The sequence below is a fragment of the Lacerta agilis genome, chromosome 1 (assembly GCF_009819535.1).
Source record: "Lacerta agilis isolate rLacAgi1 chromosome 1, rLacAgi1.pri, whole genome shotgun sequence".
Classification (NCBI taxonomy): Eukaryota; Metazoa; Chordata; class Lepidosauria; order Squamata; family Lacertidae; genus Lacerta; species Lacerta agilis.
In genome coordinates, this window is record NC_046312.1 from 127,102,784 (window position 1) to 127,125,751 (window position 22,968).

The 22,968-nt window shown below is 44.6% G+C and overlaps 1 long non-coding RNA gene across 1 annotated transcript in view; it reads right to left on the bottom strand.

Annotated features, from left to right (window-relative positions):
* LOC117061386 overlaps positions 1 to 16,463 on the bottom strand; it is a 40,136-nt gene extending 23,673 nt beyond the window's left edge. Inside the window, exons 1-2 of the long non-coding RNA XR_004428085.1 lie at positions 16,379 to 16,463; positions 13,492 to 13,612 (exon numbers count right to left, since the gene is read on the bottom strand). This is a non-coding gene — a long non-coding RNA (uncharacterized LOC117061386). The remainder of the gene's footprint in view (positions 1 to 13,491; positions 13,613 to 16,378) is intronic.
* Positions 16,464 to 22,968: the final 6,505 nt, after the last annotated feature.

The window sequence follows — 22,968 nt, forward strand, 5'->3', positions numbered from 1 at the left end:
AGGAAAACTTACATGTGGGGTAGGTGGGGGAATCTGGCAGGGGAAATCTGTCTTCCTTTCATCTGTAATAAAAAATATGAGCAATTGTCAACTTTTAAAACCAACATCCAGCTCTTCTGGATTCTAGAACAAATGCTTCTTGGCAGGGGCGTAGCGATGGGGGTGCGGTAGGGGGCCCATGCCCCGGGTGCCACCACTGAGAGGGGTGACATATCCCAGGCGGCACACTGGGCACGCGTAGGCTCTGCCACCCAAAAGGTCTTCCTGCTGCCTCCCCCCAGCTGTAGGGTGGCTGAGGGGGAGGAGTGACTCGTTGTGTGCTTAATTGGACATAGAAGGTTATTCGTATGGTATAAACTGAAGAAAGTAGGAAAAACCACTGGGCCACTAAGACACAATCTAAATCAAATCCCTTATGAATACACAGTGGAAGTAAGGAACAGGTTTGAGGGTTTAGATTTGGTGGACAGAGTGCCTGAAGAACTATGGATGGAGGCTCGTAACATTATACAGGAGGCAGCAACAAAAACCATCCCAATGAAAAGGAAATGCAGGAAAGCAAAGTGGCTGTCCAATGAGGCCTTACAAATAGCGGGGGAGAGAAGGCAAGCAACATGTGAGGGAGATAGTGAAAGATACAGGAAACTGAATGCAGATTTCCAAAAATAGCAAGGAGAGACAAGAGGGCCTTCTTAAACGAGCAATGCAAAGAAATAGAGGAAAACAACAGAATGGGAAAAACCAGAGATCTGTTCAAGAAAATTGGAGATATGAAAGGAACATTTCGTCCAAAGATTACCATAATCAAGGACAAAAGTGGGAAGGACCTAACAGAAGCAGAAGACATCAAGAAGAGGTGGCAAGAATACACAGAGGAATTATCCCAGAAAGACATGGAGGTCTCGTACACCCCAGGAAATGTGGTTGCTGACCTTGAGCCAGACATCCTGGAGAGTGAAGTCAAATGGGCTTTAGAAAACACTGCTAATAACAAGGCCAGTGGAAGTGATGATATTCTGGCTGAACTATTTAAAAATTTAAAAGATGATGCTGTTAAGGTGCTACACTCAATATACCAGCAAGTTTGGATAACTCAGCAGTGGCCAGAGGATTGGAGAAGATCAGTCTACATCCCAAGCCCAAAGAAGGGCAGTGCCAAAGAATGCTCCAACTACCGCACAATTGCACTCATTTCACGTGCTAGCAAGGTTATGCTTAAAATTCTACAAGGCAGGCTTAAGCAGTATGTGGACCGAGAACTCCCAGAAGTGCAAGCTGGATTTCGAAGGGGCAGAGGAACCAGAGACCAAATTGCGAACATGCGCTGGATTATGGAGAAAGCTAGAGAGTTCCAGAAAAACATCTACTTCTGCTTCATTGACTACGCAAAAACATTTGACTGTGTCGAACACAGCATACTATTGAAATGGGAGTGCCTGATCACCTCATCTGTCTCCTGAGAAATCTCTATGTGGGACAAGAAGCTACAGTTAGAACTGGATATGGAACAACTAATTGGTTCAAAATTGGGAAAGGAGTACGACAAGGCTGTATATTGTCTCCCTGCTTATTTAACTCATATGCAGAATTCACCATGCAAAAGGCTGAACTGAATGAATCCCAAAACGGAATTAAGATTGCTGGAAGAAATATCAACAACCTGAGATATGCTGATGACACAACCATGATGGCAGAAAGTGAGGAGGAACTAAAGAACCTTAATGAGGGTGAAAGAGGAGAGCGCAAAATATGGTCTGAAGCTCAACATTAAAAAAAAACTAAGATCATGGCCACTGGTCCCATCACCTCCTGGCAAATAGAAAGGTAAGAAATGGAGGCAGTGAGAGATTTTACTTTTGTGAGCTCCATGATCACTGCAGATGGTGACAGCAGTCATGAAATTAAAAGACGCCTGCTTCTTGGGAAGAAAGCAATGACAAACCTAGACAGCATCTTAAAAAGCAGAGACATCACCTTGCCAACAAAGGTCTGTATAGTTAAAGCTATGGTTTTCCCAGTAGTGGATTATGGTGCTGGAGGAGACTCTTGAGAGTCCCATGGACTGCAAGAAGATCAAACCTATCCATTCTGAAGGAAATCAGCCCTGAGTGCTCACTGGAAGGACAGATCCTGAAGCTGAGGCTCCAATACTTTGGGCACCTCATGAGAAGAGAAGACTCCCTGGAAAAGACCCTGATGTTGGGAAAGATGGAGGGCACAAGGAGAAGGGGACAACAGAGGACGAGATGGTTGGACAGTGTTCTCGAAGCTACCAAAATGAGTCTGACCAAACTGCGGGAGGCAGTGGAAGACAGGAGTGCCTGGCATGCTCTGGTCCATGGGGTCACGAAGAGTCGGACACAACTGAACGACTGAATGACTGAACAACAACAAAAACAACAACAACAACAACAACAACAACAACAACAACAACAACAGAAGATGGCGGTTAGTATGGTTGCGAAAAGTGTAATTATTAAGGCTCTGTCTTGCCAAATGCAAGATGGTTCTTTTAAAATTTAGAGTCAGAAGCAATACAAACGCATGTTGTTGACAAGGAAACAGATTTGAGAAACAGTATCCTGTGCTAAAATTTACAGTTATGGCTGTAGTAAAAGGCATAGTATCTGTCAGGGTTTGCACAACTCCTCGCGAGGATAGGGCGAGGGGAGGACCTACTCGGGAGGAGAGCCGGGGCAAAGGTATTCCTTGTGAGGAGCGAGAGGAGAGATGTCCTCCTCTTGAGGAGGGGGACAGGAGGACTACTCGAGAGGAAGAGCTGGGTGGAGCAGCCCTTCGCGAGAGGAAGTCTCTCTACGTTACAGGGAACCCCAGCCACTTCTGTCAACGGACTCCTCCTCCTCTAGCATTTCCCCTGAGGTCTCTCCAAGGGAGGAGGAGGGGCAGAGGCTTGGAGACTCTGGGCAAAGACCCAGCACTTTCAGAATTAGGGTGTCTTGCTAAAGGCAAGATGGTTCTTTTAAAATTTAGAGTCAGAAGCAATACAAACGCAATTGGGTAAGAAGATTAAAGATTTTATTCCAAACAACAAGCAAAAACATACATTACAAAGAAAAACACTCCAATCGGTAATGCTACTTACTTCCACAGCTTTGTTGTTGATCTTCCTCCGGCCTTCCATATTGGACAGTGTTCTCGAAGCTACCAAGTTTGAGTAGTCTACAATAATAGAAAAATATGCTGTGAAAAAACGTTATAAAATATAACCTATTTTAATGATTCTGTAATTATTTAAAAAGAGGAAAACATGTGCCTGACAGTTGGGTTGTGCCTGGGTTAATGGCCACCTACTGAAAATGTTAAAAAACAGGGGTCTTTACGACATCTGGAGTGAGCAAAATCCAAGAGATAATAGCCATACATTCCAATCTGGATGCCATGGCACAGTATCCAGATTGGACAGCATCCTGCTACACAGGGTCTGATCGCTTTAGTGGAATCAACAAACATAGGCAACATCCAAATCACAGACCACGCCCCAGTAGAAGTCACTATTAAAATAGGAGAAGAAACACAAACCACCCCATCAATGTCCTTCAGTCCCACCCTAACTACAAACAAACAAATTAGAGAGAGTCTCACAAAAACCCTCCAAAACTACTTCAAGGAAAACGATGTAGACAACATAAAAACACCCCTCCTGTGGGATGCAATGAAAGCAGTCACCAGAGGAGCTTGAAAGCACTCCTTAAAAAAACAAACCACCTCTAAAATTAACAACTTAGAACAAGACATCACCAATCTGAATACGGAGGGAAAAACTCCAGACTATTAGCAAATAGATGTAGGAAAAAAACACTTAAAACAAGAATACACTGCATCACCAAAAAAGATGGCAACACGACATTTCCCCCCAAAGAAATAATTGCAGAATTTGCAAAATTCTACTCCGATCTATACACCTCCCGTAACCCACCTGAGAAGGAAATCAGAGAATTCCTAACAGAGATGAACATACCTACTCTAACTAATGAGGAACAAGAATATATGAACAGTCCCATCACCCCAGAGGAAATAGACACAATCCTCAAAAACTTAAAATCACACAAAGCTCCAGGCCCAGATGGCTTCACAGCAGAATTCTATAAGAAATTCAAAGAACCCCTGATGCCCTACATGACACGCCTGTTTAATGACATCATGAAAGGAGGGCCCATCCCCAAAACCTGGACCCTCTCCAAAATAGTCTCCATCCCAAAACCATTGAAGGACAGCCTCAAGGTAGAATCATACCGCCCGATTTCATTAATAAACCAAGACTACAAAATATTCACATCAATCTTGGCCAACCGCCTGAAAAAATTCTTATCCAAGCTAATAGCTCCAGACCAAACTGGCTTCGTCCCTGGTCGCAATATTACAGACCCCATCAGGAAACTACTGAACCTAATTGAACACAGCAAGGCAACTAAACTCCCATTGACAATTATGTCCCTAGACATCCTCAAAGCTTTTGATTGCCTAGAATGGAAATACCTATCAGCAGTACTAACTAGCATGAAATTTGGCCCCTACTTCCTACAAACCATCAAACAAATATACTCCCAAGCCTCAGCAAAATGCAGAATTAATAATATGGACTCAAATACCATAACAATCCAAAGAGGCACAAAACAAGGGTGCCCACTATCTCCCTTCCTATTTATCCTGGCGCTGGAACCCCTAGCAATCCGAATCCGAGCAGCCACAGACATCAAGGGGGTGGAAATAAAAGACAGAACCTATAAACTAGGACTTTTTGCAGATGACCTAATGGTCACAACACCAGATCCCTCAAACACAGCACCCTCCCTAATCAGAGAACTCAACACATTTGCAACGGTTTCAGGCCTACAAGTAAACTTTGAAAAATCGGAAGCCATGTGCTTTAACACCCCACCTTACATCCAAAGAGAACTCACTAACACCACCAAGATAAAACTCTGCCACACCAAGTTCAGTACAAATAACTAAAAACCTTAACAAATTATACCTCCACAACTACAAACCCCTATGGCAACAAATAAACAAAGACTTAAAGAGATGGAACAACATGAAGTTCACTCTCTCAGACAAAATAGCCATGATCAAAATGATCACCCTTCCAAAACCAACCTATCTATTCCAAACCCTCCCAATCTGGATCCCCCCCAACCCAACTCCGCAAATGGCAGAGAAAACTACAATCCTTTATCTTCTCACACAAAAAAACCAAGAATATACACCAAATACCTACACCTCCCCACCGCAGAAGGAGGATGGGGAATCCCCAATATAGAAGCATACTACAGAGCCAACCAAATACGCCATATAATCCCATACATATTAGAAGACGAGACAAAGCAATGGATACACCTAGAAAGGGACACAATTGAGAATATCTGCACCACAGCATACCCACTCCTCCCAAACAAACTAAGAAAAATCCCCACAACACTTAATAGATACACACAAACCATGTTCAAAGCATGGAAAGCAGAAACAGGCAAACTATCCCCAACCCCATCCCCACTAATTCCCCTGACCTACCACCCACTATTCCACAATGCAGCACAAAACCTCCAAACCAAAACCTGGCAATCCAAAGGACTATATCGCCTAATGGACTGGCAGTTCCACTGTCCTCAGAAGCTCGGCAGGGTGGCCCAGCAGAGGACAGTCCCTGTGGGTTGTGGCACCCCCTCCCCACAGAGGCAGGTCTGCCCCCCTTTCCTTCCCAAGCGCAGTACCATGGCCTACCTGTAGAAGAACTAGTACGGAGTACAGTTGAAGAAAAAGATCCGCGCTTCTTTCTAAAATGATGTCGTCTGATGTCATCGCATTCCACAGGTGCCCAGTGGTCCTTGCGTTCTAGATGCGGTTCTTGAGTGCTGCAATTTGATCTCGCGAGGACAGGGCTTAGGTGCCCATTCAGGTCAAAACACAAACACACCACAATTCCTGTTCAGCAAAGCACATAGCCTCACCCTTTTTGAACTGGGCAGCAGCCTTCTCCTGTGCTGATGGGGACTTGAGTTCAATCCAGGCCAGACCTGTTTTCCTTCCTATATATTTTTGGACAAACTAAGCCAGCCATCCCCAACTGGGTGCCCTCCAGGTGTTGGGGACCACAGATCCCATAAGCCCTGGACTGCACAACAAGAAGGCAGCAGGTGGGGGGGGGGGCTGATCTACAGAATGGTCACCAACCCCCCAACCCAACCCCCTTTCTGGGGGATTATGCCCTGACTCTGGGAATCTGTTCACCTGGGCCTTTGGAGGAGTTGCTTAGCCTATCCTGGGATTTAACCTGAATCTGTATTGTCATAGTGGACTCCAGCACTGCCTGCCAAAAATCACTCTTTTAAACTCAGAAATCCTGACCTCCACAGTGGGCAGGGCTTCAGGAGCAGACCAGAGGGAGCAAGGTTCTGCTCTGCTGCTGCAGTTAAAGGCCGGCTGCACTCTGACCAAGCGGCAGAGTTGGCAACAGTTCAGCCCAGCCACCGGGTCTGTGGAGACTGCGTTTTTAAGACCTTGCTGTGGTATAATTGGTCTCTGTATGCGGGGCTGGGAAGGAATCTGCATGCAAACAAACGGGGCCCATTTATCAGTCACCACAACTTTGGGTTGATAAAGCATTGGCTTGAATCCTGGAGTCTATATTCTGGGAGGGGGGAAGTGGTGCATCACCCTCTTTCCTTCCTGCAGGTGTGATATCTCCAGGCCCCCTGTCAAAGGGCTCTGTGTGCAAGTTTTGCCCTGAAGCCTAGAGGCGAGCAGGTGGGCCACCAAACTTCCAGGGGACCATCTGGGGAACCAGCTGAGTTGACATGCGCCTGGAGGTGGCCATTAACCCAGGCACAACCCAAGCAGAAGTGATCAGGATTTGAGTTGACAAAAACCAATCTGCACAGAGGAGGAGGGGTATTTGCAGGCTTCTGCAACTGGCACAAACCTCTCCTTCCTGGGCGCAAAATGCTCACACCACAGACTCTGGGAATAGTAGAGCATTAGCAGCTAGGAAACAACGGCTGCCTGTTTCCTGCTTGCCTTTTCCAGTCTGCTGAGGTGTCAACTGATACTATAAAAGGGAAATGTATCTGTGAAGATCTGAGCTTCAGTTCTGAGCATAGATAGGAAAAGCAAGGTAGGACTGGTAGTTATGAGAGAGGAAGGATAAATTCACTCTGTTCATTTTTACACAGGTTCATCAATAGCTATCATGTCCCAAACAATATCAGAATGGAGGGTCAATAATGGAGCAGAACTGGAGAAGTCCACTCACTGCTATGATTGACAACACCCCATGTCTTGGGTGCCTCTCAGGGTTGAGTCCAGCATCACCTTCCTTCCAGATGGTTCCTGGGCCCCATGTTCTGGTGCCAAGCGTGTTGTTCTACTTTCATTTGGAGCACATCCTTGAGGCCGAGGGGGGGGGGGGTCATGTCATCTGGGCAGCCCAGAACCTCCACCCACACTGCCATCTTGCTCCCCGGGAGGTCACTTTGGTGTTGGTATCGCAGGAATTGGACTTGATCCTCGGAAGTGTATTCCATTGTCTCTTGAGACAGATGGATGCCAACAATAATATAAAACTCCACTCCTCACCCCACCCCAAATAACTGTGTGCTTTTACCTTCTTCTTTTTTACTCTCTTCCTGTGCTTTGGTTTCTCTTGGGTTTTCCTTTGCTGTTGCACCCACAGTTTATATCTTCCTTTGTGTCCCGGAGTTATGTATTGTTATTCTTATATACTTATGTATACCTTGTCTTTTCCTGCTTTCTTTCTTGACTCCTTTGCTTCGCTTCTCCCCCAGTTTGTGGGGGCCAAGGAGCAAATCCTAAGCCCATGACTGGGCAGCACTACCTTCCTGACTACCGGTATGTACCAGTTGCTAGGCAGGTTCCAGTATGGCTTTTTTGGGAATGTCATATAGAGGAGGGTGAAAGGTTATTTTCTGCTGCTCCAGAGAAGCGGACACGGGGCAATGGATTCAAACTACAAGAAAGAAGATTCCAGCTAAACATTAGGAAGAACTTCCTGACAGTGAGAGCTGTCCGACAGTGGAATTTGCGACCAAGGAGTGTGGTGGAGTCTCCTTCTTTGGAGGTCTTTAAGCAGAGGCTTGACAGCCATCTGTCAGGAATGCTTTGATGGTGTTTCCTGCTTGGCAGGGGGTTGGACTGGATGGCCCTTGTGGTCTCTTCCAACTCTATGATTCTATGATTCTATGATTTTGGTCCCCAGTCCCAGCAACACTTATTTGCCCCCAAAACTGAAGAGGCTCAGTTGGCAGTGGCCACTGAAAGGAAATCACATAATTTAAACATTGCTTAAAACCTACAGTGGCTTTTAGTCAGAGCAGAGGTACCATCGGGATTGTGTTCATCATCCTTTCTGGTTACTGACACAACTGGGAAGAAAGTTGCACTTCAGTAACATTTTACAGATATCTAAAAAGAAAACTGGCAATTTGTAAAATAATAATAATAATAATAATAATAATAATAATAATAATAATAAATACTGCTGCAAGTTTGCTATATAGATAGGATAAATAATCTAAAGGTCAGAATGCAGACGCCAGTCCCATGGGATCTAGAATGTGATTTCAAACACTGCACCAGATCACTTTTTGCTGCTCATCGGATGGGTCAATTGATCATCATCATCATAACCCATGTACTGAGACTGTGTAGCTTCAATCTTGTTTGTGTGTTAATTAATGAATATACAATGCCGAAGGATGGGGAAGGCCAAGGACGAATGAGTAAAGTCTTGGAATACCAACAGTGTTATATATTTGTAAGATTCCATAATATCAAAGAGAACAGCATTATTTTATTATAGATAAAGCAGGAAAGAGTATAAAGGGAATAATATTTCTCTTTAACAAGAATAGCCTGTAGGAACACCCATTCAGTATAAGAATAATTAGTTATATCAAGGCAGGTATTTGTTCTACGTCTCAGTTTTAAATCCTTAATTCATATGTAAATGCTTATATAAATAAAAATGTAACTGTCAGTTAGTGAGCAGCATGACATCACAACACTACATAGCCACATAGCCGCCACCATTGTCAATGTGGTGACATCACTGCTGTGATATAGGCTATACAGAGAGCCTGGTCAGAGAGCCCAGGAGGAGAGAGGAGAGGGAGGGAGGGGGCCCTTGGAGGCGAGGGCGGCTACGCCAATAAACTATTGGCAGCCAACAACACACGCTATGCGAGATCATACCCATCAAACATCAAACATAGGTCGGCGTACTCCGCAGAAGGCGGAAAAATGAAAGGAGCTGTTTCTAAGGTAGGGAGGAAGTGGGAGAGGGATGGTCTGAGGGGGGACCTTGGAGGGGAAGGTGGGGAAGGAGCCTCTCTGCTGGGAGTTCAATGGGAGAAGCTGTGGGGAGGCAGGCAAAAACGGGGTCTCATTCCAGTACGGGGGGGGGGGAGAAATATATGCAAGGGAAATGTCTGACAGAGGGGGGGAGGGAAAGGGCCCCTCCCTCAGGGACCCCCCAACTCTGAATACGACAGGGAAGCGGGCCTGCATCCACTTAACCACTCTGAGCTACAGCAACATGTGGCTGGGTACAGCTAGTGCTTATATATAAATGGTCATGTAAAAAGAGAGGGAACATATGCTAGATTCCCCCGCCCCCCAAAAAGTTCCTCTAATGATCAGTGCCAGCAAGTTTAGAAAACTCAGCAGTGGCCAGAGGATTGGAGAAGATCAGTCTACATCCCAATCCCAAAGAAGGGCAGTGCCAAAGAGTGCTCCAACTACCGCACAATTGTGCTCATTTCGCATGCTAGCAAGGTTATGCTTAAAATTCTACAAGGCAGGCTTAAGCAGTATATGGACCGAGAACTCCCAGATGTGCAAGCTGGATTTTGAAGGGGCAGAGGGACCAGAGACCAAATTGGAAACATGCGCTGGATTATGGAGAAAGCTAGAGAGTTCCAGAAAAACATCTACTTCTGCTTCATTGACTATGCAAAAGCATTTGACTGTGTCAACCACAGCAAACTATGGCAAGATCATAAAGAAATGGGAGTGCCTGATCACCTCATCTGTCTCCTGAGAAATCTCTCTGTGGGACAAGAAGCTACAGTTAGAACTGGATATGGAACAACTGATTGGTTCAAAATTGGGAAAGGAGTACGACAAGGCTGTATATTGTCTCCCTGCTTATTTAACTTATACACAGAATTTATCATGCAAAAGGCTGGACTGGAGGAATCCCAAGCCGGAATTAAGATTGCCGGAAGAAATATCAACAACCTCAGATATGCTGATGATACTACCTTGATGGAAGAAAGTGAGGAGGAATTAAAGAACCTTTTAATGAGGGTGAAAGAGGAGAGTGCAAAATATGGTCTGAAGCTCAACATCAAAAAAACTAAGATCATGGCCACTGGTCCCATCACCTCCTGGCAAATAGAAGGGGAAGAAATGGAGGCAGTGAGAGATTTTACTTTCTTGGGCTCCATGATCACTGCAGATGGTGACAGGAGTCACGAAATTAGAAGACGCCTGCTTCTTGGGAGGAAAGCAATGACAAACCTAGACAGCATCTTAAAAAGTAGAGACATCACTTTGCCGACAAAACTCCGTATAGTTAAAGCTATGGTTTTCCCAGTAGTGATGTATGGAAGTGAGAGCTGGACCATAAAGAAGCCTGATCGCCAAAGAATGGATGCTTTTGAATTATGGTGCTGGAGGAGACTCTTGAGAGTCCCATGGATTGCAAGAAGATCAAACCTATCCATTCTGAAAGAAATCAGCCCTGAGTGCTCACTGGAAGGACAGATCCTGAAGTTGAGGGTCCAGTACTTTGGCCACCTCATAAGAAGAGAAGAGAAGACTCCCTGGAAAAGACCCTGATGTTGGGAAAGATGGAGGGCACAAGGAGAAGGGGATGAGAGAGGACGAGATGGTTGGACAGTGTTCTCGAAGCTGCTATCATGAGTTTGGCCAGACTGCAGGAGGCAGTGAAGGATAGACGTGCCTGGCGCGCTCTGGTCCATGGGGTAACGAAGAGTCGGATATGACTGAACGACTGAACAACAACAACAACATTGATCAGTGCAGAAACTTGAAAGAAACAATAGCCTTTTAAGGTATGGAATTAATTTTCATATTGTTTGATATTAAAAAAATAAGTCAGTCTCAACCACCAGTCATACCAAAAATTAAACAAAGTTTGCAAATAAATCATGACATAGATTAGACTATAGACTATAGGTGAGGATGCTCACCCACAAACATTTGTAGACAACGGACATGAGTCAATAGTGTGATGCAGCAACAAGAAAGGTTAATGCTATTCTAGGCTGCATCAACAGAAGTATAGTGTCAGGGACTTCCGGCGGCGACGCCATTGTGGGTGGTCGTGGGCTGCTTCGGCTGCGAGGCGCCCAGTCCATCCCGGGGGTTGGAGCCCCGCTACCGCAAAGCGGGGCTCCGGTGGGGTGCGGGAAGAGCGTCCCGCACCCTGGGCTCCCCGGCTGTGCCCGTTGTGGCTCCGAACCCTTCCCTCGCTCCCCCTGTAAAGGGGGAGTGGGGGTGAAGGGACAACGGAGCCGGGCTATAGGGGACATGCCCCAACCGGGATGCAAATGCGGCGACAAATCCCGTGACGAGCGTCTAAGTTCTACCTGTCTTTAACGATCTGAAAGAACCCGGTGGTTGTGAGTACTTGACTGACTTTTATATTTTTGCAACGATCCGGGGAAAGAGGAAAGGGAGCCTGCCTCTTTCCCTTCGGGAGAAAGAAAGAAAATAACCAGTTTAAGTGACTGCTGCTACAATAATGGATACAAAGTGTTTGAGATTTGAAGACTGAGACTGCTGAGATTTCCCTCTGGGGATTAAGTGGGCAGAAAATATCTCCGTTTAAAGTTTTGGTCTTTACGCTCTGGCTTCAGAAAAATGGCGATGGAAAATTTGGACTGACGTGGGAAACAATTGAAACAAAGGAAGGAAGAGACAGGAACTGAAATTTGACACTCACCCCTTCCCCCAACATGCTGTACTTTGTGTTTGAACTTGTTTTGAACTCTGGACTAACGGAGGAAGAAATGCTTACTGTCTTGAGACTGGAACTGCTTAATCGGAAATTGAAAGTCTTGAGTGGGATAATAAATAAAAAAAATCTACTTTCCACAGAGGAGGCTTTTCAAAAGTTTTACACAATGGAAGAAAACCTTGGCAAAGAGTTAGAAGGGATGCTTGAAGGATGGTCTGAAATGGCTGGGCGACTCCGGGAAAAAGATCCGTTCTTTGGGGGTGGCAGCCCCGGAACGGTAAAATTTGCAATATCCAGACCCCGAGGTGGGAGCTCGGGGGCAAGGGACATGGAATTAAGATATTTAGAAGAAGAAGAAGTATGGTACAAAGAAGCGGAGGAGCCCAGAAAAGAGGTGATGTGTATCCTGATGCTCGATGCAAGGTTTGTGGTGAACTTTGTCTGGATCTGTGGACAATTGGGAAAAGAAGATAAATGGAAGATTGGTTCCGGCGAAGGACAGAGAAAGACAATGGACAGAGGGGGTGTGGGGTGAAGTATTAAATGTAAAATTTAAATGGTCTGCTATGGTATCTGAAATCAGAGGGTGAAGGCTGTTAATTATAAGTTTATCTTGAATAAATAAGGAGATATTGAGATTTTATGTTAATAGCAGCATGATAAAGGACAGAAGAAATAAGTTTAGATTTTATAAGAAATTTTTTGTTAAGGTTTATGATAGAATATGATGATTAAGATAATTAACTTTAATGGAAGTTAATATTTTTGGTTTTTTTAGAAAAAAGCTGTTAAGAAAGTAAAATATGGATTTAAAACCGAAGGTGAAAAGTCAAATGTCAAGATTCGGAAATAGAATTTTTTTTTTTTAGGTATACAAACAAGAAGAAGAATCCTGGCAATATATGTATTTGTATTTGTTTAATATTTGTAGGTGTGGGTTTGGGTGTTTGTTGTGTTATGAAAATGCTAATAAATTCTTCATAAAAAAAAGAAGTATAGTGTCAGATCAATGAAAGTCATAGTGGCCAGGGGCGGAGCAAGGGGGCGGGGGGGGCCGCCCCAGGTACCGCCCTGGGGAGGGTGACACTCTGGGGGCAGGCCCCACCCCCGCGATCGAGCACGGCAACTTTTAAAAGGCTGTTCGCCCGCTGCAGCCATAAAACGCAGCGCGGCGCGGCCCAGTGCCGGTCAGAAGCGGTGCCGGCGATCGTGCTCGCCATCTTGGGTGGACATGTGCAGTCCACCCAAGATGGCGGGCGCGATCGGCCGGCACCCCTTTCGACCGTTGATCGCGCCATGCCGCATTTTAAGGCTGCAGTGGGCGAACAGCAGCGCGCGTGGGGAGGGGTGCCTTTAAAGTTTGCCACCCCGGGCGGCAGATTGGCTCCCTCTGCCCCTGATAGTGCCACTCTATTCTGCCTTGGTCAGACCAAGTAAAAAGGAGGAGGAGGTAGAGGAGGAGATTTACTCACCCTGAAGGTGCTTTGGCAGTTCATATTTATGCACTCTGGGTCTGGGTGCAGAATACAACGTATTCCACAGCTGGATTGCCATATCTTGTTTTGGTGACATCAAGATGTTCCTTACGTGGTTCTGTGGAGATGATTTATTATTATTATTATTATTATTATTATTATTATTATTATTACCCCATTCACTCTGGGCAGTTTACAACATATCTAAAAACACAAGAAACATAAGAAAAATGGCAAGTGTTTAAAACCTCCCAATATGCCTTCAGGTGTCCCCTAAAATTCTTTACTTCTCAATACTCAATACTAGCTGTGACATATGTCTGCCCTTACGGGTGGAGTCATAGAATCATAGAATTTACTTATTAGTGTGGCTTTTCCTTTTTGTAAATCTGCCAAATAATAAAATAAAATCAAATCAGAGTAACATTTGTCCTTGTCTCTGCTTGCCCTGATCTTGGATTGCCTTTGGGTGCTGCTTTGCCTGCCTGGTTGCTAGATGATTGTCTGGACCTTGGACTACCCGCTGGCCCTGCTGCAACACACATCCAGCCTTGGCCGTGCCTTAAGCAAGCCGTTGCGGTTGGACTGTCATCTCTTCTGCTGTCCTTGCCATAACTTCAAGGGGGTCCTTTCTCCCTCAAGATAACTGAAACTAGTTACATTAGATGCACAGCAAAGACGTCTGCTTTTGTATATATATATACAGTGGTGCCCCGCTAGACGAATGCCTCGCTAGATGAAAAACTCGCTAGACGCAAGGCATTCACTAGCGGAAGGCTGTCTCGCAAGATGAAAATGTCAATGGGCTTGCCTCGCAAGACGAAAAAAATAATTTTTTTCGTTAAACCGCTATTTTTCCGTTGGTGCTTCGCAAGACGAAAAATTCGCTATACGACAACACTCGCAGAACGAATTATTTTCGTCTTGCGAGGCACCACTGTATATAAAACAACAACCCAGCTTCGTTCTCCATTGTAGACAGTTTATACATTAGAGGAGGCTATCTTCTTTATCCTCTTTTTTTGGCCACAAAAATAAAAAACAAATAAAAATAAATCCAGGTGTCCTGACACCATAGATAACATGAAATTCCCAATGCATCTTTTTATTCTACACTGGCTCAAAAGCTCAATCCATGGATAAAAGAACCAAAGAAACAGGCCACACTTCTCTAAAACAGGGCTCTGAGACTTTCATATACTGTATTCTGAGATGTGATATCTGTGATAAAAAGGCATTTTTGTAATAAACTTCTGCTCCATAATACCATTTTGTTTTCTCTAGGCATGTGAAAGATTTTGAAAGTGGAAATATAAGTGAAATGACTGGCTGTCAGCAAATTAACATTGCCAAACTTAAACAAGACTCAGTTTGCTCATCTTCCTCAATCCCTAAGAAGTGCCATGGTCAGATCACTTCCTGGTGCAACAGGACTTCTCCACGACCCTTCCCCTCTGCCGGGAGGAAGGACCAATTAGAATGGTTCGCCCCCACTACTTAATGGCTTCAATTGGCTTCCAGAGAGTGGTGGGGGATGTTTTATCCCATGTTGATGGCCTTTCAGCTGATTCCCTGGTGACCCGCTGGAATGTGGAGTTAACCAGGGCTATTGACTGTCTGGCTCTGAAGCGCCCTCTCCGATTGCATGGAGCCCGGACAGCCCCGTGGTTTTCCCCGGAGCTGAGGGCGATGAAACAGTCGCTGAGACGGCTAGAGCGCCGGTGGTGGAAAACTCATTCTGAATCAGACCGGACACAGGCTAGAGCTCAACTTCGAGCCTACCAAATGGTAATGGCAACGGCAAAGAGGACCTTCTTCACTGTTTCTATTGCATCTGCAGAAAACAGCACCAGGAGACTCTTCCAGGTGGTTCGCAATCTAGCAGAACCACCTCGGTCATCGGGGCCTGGTAGGGACCCCAAGATCTCCTGCAATGCTTATGCAAAGTTTTTTGCAGATAAAGTCGCTCAGATTCGGAAGGAGGTAGATTCCACCGTGGGAGTAGGGCCGGGGCGGGAGAGTGCTACAGCTCTGTCTAGTCATGTTTCATGGGATCAATTTCAATTTGTTACCTCCGAGGATGTGGACAGGGTGCTTGGACGAGTGAAACCGACCGCATGTCTCCTTGATCCTTGCCCATCCTGGCTAATAAAAGCGAGCCGGGAAGGACTGGGCGATGGGCTCCGCGGGGTGGTGAACGCTTCCCTCTATGAGGGAGTCTTCCCATACCCACTGAAAGATGGGGTCATTAAACCACTTCTTAAAAAAAACATCTTTAGACCCGGCCAATATAGCCAACTATCGCCCAGTCTCAAATCTACCATTCTTGGACAAGGTGATTGAGCGGGTGGTTGTGGAACAACTCCAGGCACGCCTGGAGGATGCGGACCATTTGGATCCCTTCCAATCGGGATTCAGGCCTCATCATGGGACTGAAACTGCCTTGGTCGCGCTGGTCGATGATCTCTGGTGGGCTAGGGACAAAGGTGAGAGCTGTTTCCTAGTTCTGCTGGATCTCTCAGCGGCCTTTGACACCATCGACCATAACATCCTTCTGGACCGGCTAGAGGGGTTGGGAGCTGGGGGCACTGTTATACAATGTATTTTAAATGTATTTTAATATTTGATGGAAACCGCCCAGAGTGGCTGGGGGGACCCAGCCAGATGGGTGGGGTACAAATAAATTATTATTATTATTATTATTATTATTATTATTATTATTATTATTATTATTATGATGTTGCAGAGCTTTAGACTGTAGGTGAGGACATGGGAGGATGCTCACCCACAAACAAAAAAATTAAGGAAACATTTGTAGGCCATGAGCTATTCTAGGCTGCATCAACAGAAGTATAGTGGTAGGTAGAGGAGGAGATTTACTCACCAGAAGGTGCTTGTGTGGTTCATAATTTTTTCATTGTGTGCGGGATACTAATTATCCCACAGCTGGATTAGAAAATCTTCCTTGGCTTCTATACGAATTATTCTTATGCAGTCCTGTGGAGATGATGCAGATGATGATTACTACCACTACTACTACTACTACGCCATCTACTCTGGGCAGCTTACAGCATATCTAAAAAAATAAGAAAAACAGCAAGTGTTTAAAACCTCCCGATATAGGGCTGCCTTCAGATGTCTTCTAAAAGTTGTGTAATTCTTTACTTCCTTGACATCTGAAGGGAGGGTGTGCCACTTCCAAGAAGGCCCTTTGCCTGGTTCCCTGTCCCTTCGCTTCCCGCTGGGAGGAAGCCAGTAGAAGACCCTCAGAGGAGGACCTCAGTGTCCGGGCTGGGCGATGGGGGTGGAGACGCTGCTTCGGGTCTAGTGGGCCGAGGCCGTGGAGGGCTTTCAAGGCCAGCACCAGCACTTTGAATTGTGCTCTAAAGTACAATCCCAGTGCTCTACCTTTCCACTTCTCCTATATACAATTCTGTTCAAAAGCCTGTTTCCCTTGCCCTCCACTATGTCACATTGCCTCACTGCAGAAATTAATGAGATGTAACTCATAATCTTAGAAGAAATGGCGGGTTTCATTGTTTCTGACTGAAAAGTGTGCATTTCCCCAATACGAAATCTAGCACAGAGAACACACAAGGACCTGTTTTTATTTTATAGCGAAAACCGAAACTTTTCTGTATTTGTAAACTCAAATAATAAAGGGTGCATCTGAAAATCAAATGCCAATGACTATCATTGCGCAAATGTTGTGTCACTTTCAAGGCATCAGTTTTCATCGTAGCACTTTTCACATTTACGCTGCTATCATGTTGGAACTAAATAAAAAATGGTGGGGGGAGGAGGAATATCAGGCTCAGAAGGGGGAAAGGAAGAGGGTTGCCTCCTGTCCTTTAAAACACAGATTGGTTCCCCTGTCCCTCCATTTGCGTTGCCTTTTGTCACCTTTTGGAAGTCACAATAACACCTGAAGGTTTTTGCCCTCCCCTGACTTGCCTGCCTCCTGCGGCCTAGCAGTTAGGCTCCTGGGAATTTGAGCCCGCCCTCCACAGCTGGCTGATTGACGCTCCAGGCTGGCCAATAGAGCTCTTCTAGGGTGGGAGGAGCTCTCCCATGGGCCTGCTAGGCACACTCCTCATCAATCAGTCAATCAATCAATCAATCAGTCAGTCAGTCATTTTATTTGTAAGGCAACTTTTCAAAGCTAAAATCATGCTAAAGGTGACTTACATCGTTGTGGGCTTTGTTATTGTAAGGGCAAGTCGTTGCTCGCCATCTTAGTTAAGGGCAACATGGCGGGGTCGGCCATTTTAGCTGGCCCATGTGACTCATTTGAAGTGAAGGTCGCCATGTTGTTTCAGGGCGGCGATGGTCCATTCTGACTTAACCCATTGTGGCCCATTCTGACTTAACCCATTGTGGTATCTGAAGAAGTGTGCATGAACACGAAAGCTCATACCAGTAACAAACTTAGTTGGTCTCTAAGGTGCTACTGGAAGGATTTTTTTTCACCAATGCTGCCTGTTCCTTTTCTTTGTTTTCTGGATTACTGTGCTTGCTGTTATGTCCACTAACCGTAGTGTTAAGTTGCATTCTCCTTCCTCTTATTATTATTTAACACTGTGGTCTTTTTCTTTGGGGGTGGGGGCTGCTTTTCTTTTGTGTTTCCCTGTCTTGGACCTGTATAATTTATTCTCTGTGTTGACCTTTTATAAATAGCATATATACATATAATTATAATATAGTAATAAAACACAAAACAAGCAAACAAAGACCTTTATTTCCTGCATTGCAGTTCTCTTTTCGCTGGTTTGGGACTCATAACTGCATTCTGATTTGTTATTGTTTAGGGGTCTCCTTTAAGGGGATTTTGCTTTATGCCACTTTGACCATATTCCTGGCTGTAATAATGTGTTGCCTGGATTTTTGTGTGTGGGTACAGCGGTACCTCAGGTTACAGACGCTTCAGGTTACAGAATCCGCTAACCCAGAAATAACGCTTCAGGTTAAGAACGTTGCTTCAGGATAAGAACAGTTTCAGGTTAAGAACGGACCTCCGGAACGGATTAAGTTCTTAACCCGAGGTACCACTGAATTGGCTTGGTCAATCCTATTTATTTTAGGGTTGTGCATCTGTACTGGGGTACTGTGAATAGGATCTTGCTGTGTTGTGCTGCTACTCAGTGCAGGCAATCCTGAAGCAGCGCTCACGGCTGTGTCAGTGGCGGCAAGTCTAACATGGCTTGATAGTAATGTTGCTGCCAGTGTGTGTGGGCATTACTGAATAATATAATAATAATAATAATATATTATTTATACCCCGCCCATCTGGCTGAGCTTCCCCAGCCATTCTGGGCGGCTCACAAACAAATGTTAAACCAATACAGCGTTAGATATTAAAAAACGTCCCTAAACAGGGCTGCCTTCAGATGTCTCTTAAAAATAGGATAGCTGCTTATTTCCTTGACATCTGATGGAAGGGTGTTCCACAGGGTGTATAATAATAGGCCCATTGACGTCCAATCTGTGATATTGTTTTGGTTGCTGCCAGTCAGTGTAGACAATATTGGCTGGTGGTTTCCAACAGTCAGTGCTGTTTAGTTATCTTGCTGCTCAGTGTAGGCAATACTGACTTGCTCCCTGGAAATCTAGTTGCTTCCTCTGAGGCCAACGTTCAGGACCACTTACCCCGCTTATCAGTTGGAGCTGCCTGTTGTGTAAGCAATATGGGCTCTGCGGCTTGCCGCTGTCTCTTCAGTTACTTACTTTTGATAGCTGCTGTTCTTTAGTCCTTTTGCTACTGGTTTGTGTTACCAATACGGGGCACATTTTAATTAGTTCACTTGCTTTCACTATTGTGACAGCACTGCATACCAGGTGGTGCTGTCTTCGGGCCACTGTGGGCAATAAAGAGCAAGGATGACCACGTTACATGGCGCACAGGTGGTGTTGGCTGCCAGCCAGTGTAGGAAATACTGATAGTGGTTGACCACATTGCTCTGTGCACAGAGGGTGATCTTTGCTAGCCAGTGTGGGCAATAAAGAGCTAGACTGACCACATTACACGACTTACAGGTGGTGTTGTCTCACAGCCAGTGTGGGCAATACAGACCCAGGTTGACCACGTTACAAGGCGCACAGGTGATGCTGCCTTCCGGCAAGTGTGGCCAATACCAAGTTTGCTTAACTGTGAGGCTCTGTGCACAGGTGGTGCTGGCTGCCAGTCAGTGTTGGCAATTCTGAGCTTGCTTGACCATGCAGCTCTGCGCACAGGTGGTGCAGGCTGCCAACCAGTGGGAGAAGTATGTCTTCACAGAGCAGTGTGGTTAACCAACCTCGATATTGCCAACACACTCCAGCAGCCAGCACCACCTTTGCGTAGAACAGTTTCCCCAATCAAACTCAGTATTTCCCACACTGGCCGGGAGCCAGAACAACGTGTGTGTAGAACAGCGTGGTCAACTAAGCTCAGTATTTCCCACACTGGCCAGCAGAGATCACACCCTGTGCACAGAGCAATGTGGTCAGCCAACCTTAGCACCGTATTTTTCGCTCCATAAGACGCACTTTTTCCCTACTGAAAAGTAAGGGGAAATATCTGTGCGTCTTATGGAGCGAATGGTGGTCCCTGGAGCTGAATTGCCCAGGGGCCAAAAGAGGATCATGCTTTTTATGTTACAAAGAGAAAAGGGGGTGTTGAAAGGACCCCGCTCAGCAGCTGAGCAGCAAGAGATCGGGAGAGAGATAAGAGTCCCCGCCCCCTTTCAGCCCGGCCCTCCTTTGTTGAATGTGCTGCAGAGGGAGGTTGTTTGTTTCCCCAGCTACATGTGACTGGCTGATTAGATTATCTGTCTGGAAACTGTAGAAAAGGCTCCCTTTCCTTTAGAAGCTGCAGAAATGTCGGTTGAACCCTGTAAAAGCAGAGCTTTTCCTCTTTGCTTTTCCCCCTTTGCAAAAAAGCTGCAAAACTTTTAGCTGATCCTCAAAAAACCAGGGCTTTTCCCTTTGCAAAAAAAAGCTGCAAAACTTTTAGCTGATCCTCAAAAAAAACCAGGGCTTTTAGAGGAGGAAAACCAGAAAAACATTTTTTTTCTTGTTTCCTCCTCTAAAAACGAGGTGTGCCCTATGGTCCAGTGCGCCCTACGGAGCGAAAAATATGGTATTTCCCATACTGGCCGGCAGCCAGCACCACCTGTGTGCAGAGCAGCAGGGTCAACCAAGCACAGTATTATTCACACTAGACGGCAGCCAGCACCACCTGTGTGCAGAGCAGCGAGGTCAAACAAAGCTCAGTATTGTTCACACTGGCCAGCAGGCAGCACTACCTCTGCCCAGAGCAGCGTGGTCAACCAAGCTTAGTATTTCCCACACTGGCCCGCAATCAGGAAACCTCAGGAACCCGACCCTCAGCCTGTCCTAGACCATGTCATCTGCCTCTGGTGATTTTGACCTTTTGCATGCGTGTGCCAAAATTGGAACACCAGTTGCAGCCTAACTTAAAAATTGACCTCAGGCGACAGGGATATTTTCTCCAGCATAGACTAGAATGATGAGGGATCCTGGTGAATTTCTCTGAGACAAGGGTTTGATATATAATCTTGATCTTTTGCAGATACGTAGTGGCAAGCAGAATTGGGAGTGAGTCGGATCTGGAAGTAAGTATTTCTTATCTTAACATGCAATTTTAGCAAAGTTGGATGCCTTTGAAAAAGGCAAAATACTGTAGAGGCGCCGGGAGGAAACGTGGGGTTCGAAGAGAAAGATGAGCTCCTGTATAAAGGAGAGATGCTCTATGTTCCAGAGGGAGAATTAAGAGCCAAAGTCCTATGCTAGTGCCATGATAATCCCACAGCAGGGCATTTGGGGCAGTGTAAGACGCTATACATTCCGGAAAAAATACCCAGAAGGTTTTTTCCCCCCAAATAATATTTATTGTATTTTCCAAAAACAACAACGAATACAAACTCGACAAAAACAAAAAAAGACAAAGACTAAATAATACAACAATTAAAAAAACATCTAAAAAAAACAACAAAAAATACTTCATCATACTAAAAATCTCCATTTTCTTGTCATTTTTTGCGGACTTCCTCCTGTTTCCCCTTATTTACGTCCCTTAAGAATATTTCACGTAACTTCCAAATTTAACATTTATCACATGTTTTATATATACCGGTACTATTCAATCTTAAAGTTAAATCATATTAAATCTAAAACTATTTATATCTAAAATAATTTCCAAATCTATTTCTATAACCTATAATCTCCTAAAATTCTCATTATTTACTTCAGATTGTACATTTGACAGCCTATCCTTCTTCTACAAGCAAAGATTTTAAATATTACAATACTTTTTAAAATACAATTTAAATTTTCCCCATTCTTTCTCCACTGCGTCGTCTCTCAGGTTACGGATTCTCCCGGTCATTTCCGCAGGCTCCATATACTCCAACATCTTCATCTGCCATTGTTCAATAGTGGGTAGCTCTTCCAATTTCCAGTTCTTTGCTATTAGAACTCTTGCTGCTGTTGTGGCATACAAAACTAAATTTCTATCACATTTCAGAAAATCATTCCCTAAAACACCTAACAAAAAGGCTTCCAGTTTTTTCTTAAAAGTATATCTAAGAATTTTTTTTCAATTCATTATAAACCTTTTCCCAAAAGTCCTTCACCTTAGGGCACACCCACCACATATGAAAGAAAGTTCCTTCAGATTGCTTACATCTCCAACACTTATTACTTAAACCATGATGCATTTTTGCCAATTTAACAGGGGTCAAATACCACCTGTAAATCATCTTCATAAAATTCTCCCTTAGTAAGCGGCATGCAGTAAATTTGATATTTTGATTCCACAGTCTCTCCCAATCCTCCATCATAATGTTGTGCCCCAAGTCTTTTGCCCAATCAATCATTGCCGATTTCACCAACTCATCTTGTGTATGCCACCCCAATAACAAATTATACATTCTGGAAAGATTTTTACTTTTCGGTTCTAGTAGTTCTGTCTCCAACTTGGATTTTCCTATCTGGAAACCAACTTTCTTATCTACTTTAAATGTTTCATTAATCTGATGATATTGTAGCCAATTTGTCACTTGGTCTTTCAGTTGTTCGTAGGTTTTTAAATTGAAACTCTGTCCTTCTTGTATCAAAATGTCTTTATATTTCGGCCATTGTCGATCCAAGTTTGCTTTTTTATGTGCTTTAGCTTCCAAAGGTGATAACCATCTGGGTGTTTTGCTTTCTATAAAAACCTTATATTTCATCCATATTTTAAACAGAGAATTTCTAATTATATGTTTCTTAAACCCACTGTGTACTTTACATTTATCATACCATAAATATGCATGCCAACCGAAAACATTGTCGTGACCTTCTAGATCTAATACATCAGCATTATCTAACAAAAACCAGTCTTTCAACCAGCAAAAAGCTGCTGCCTCATAATAAGTTCTTAAATCTGGCAGGGAGAATCCCCCTCTATTTTTTGCATCTATTAAAATCTTGTAT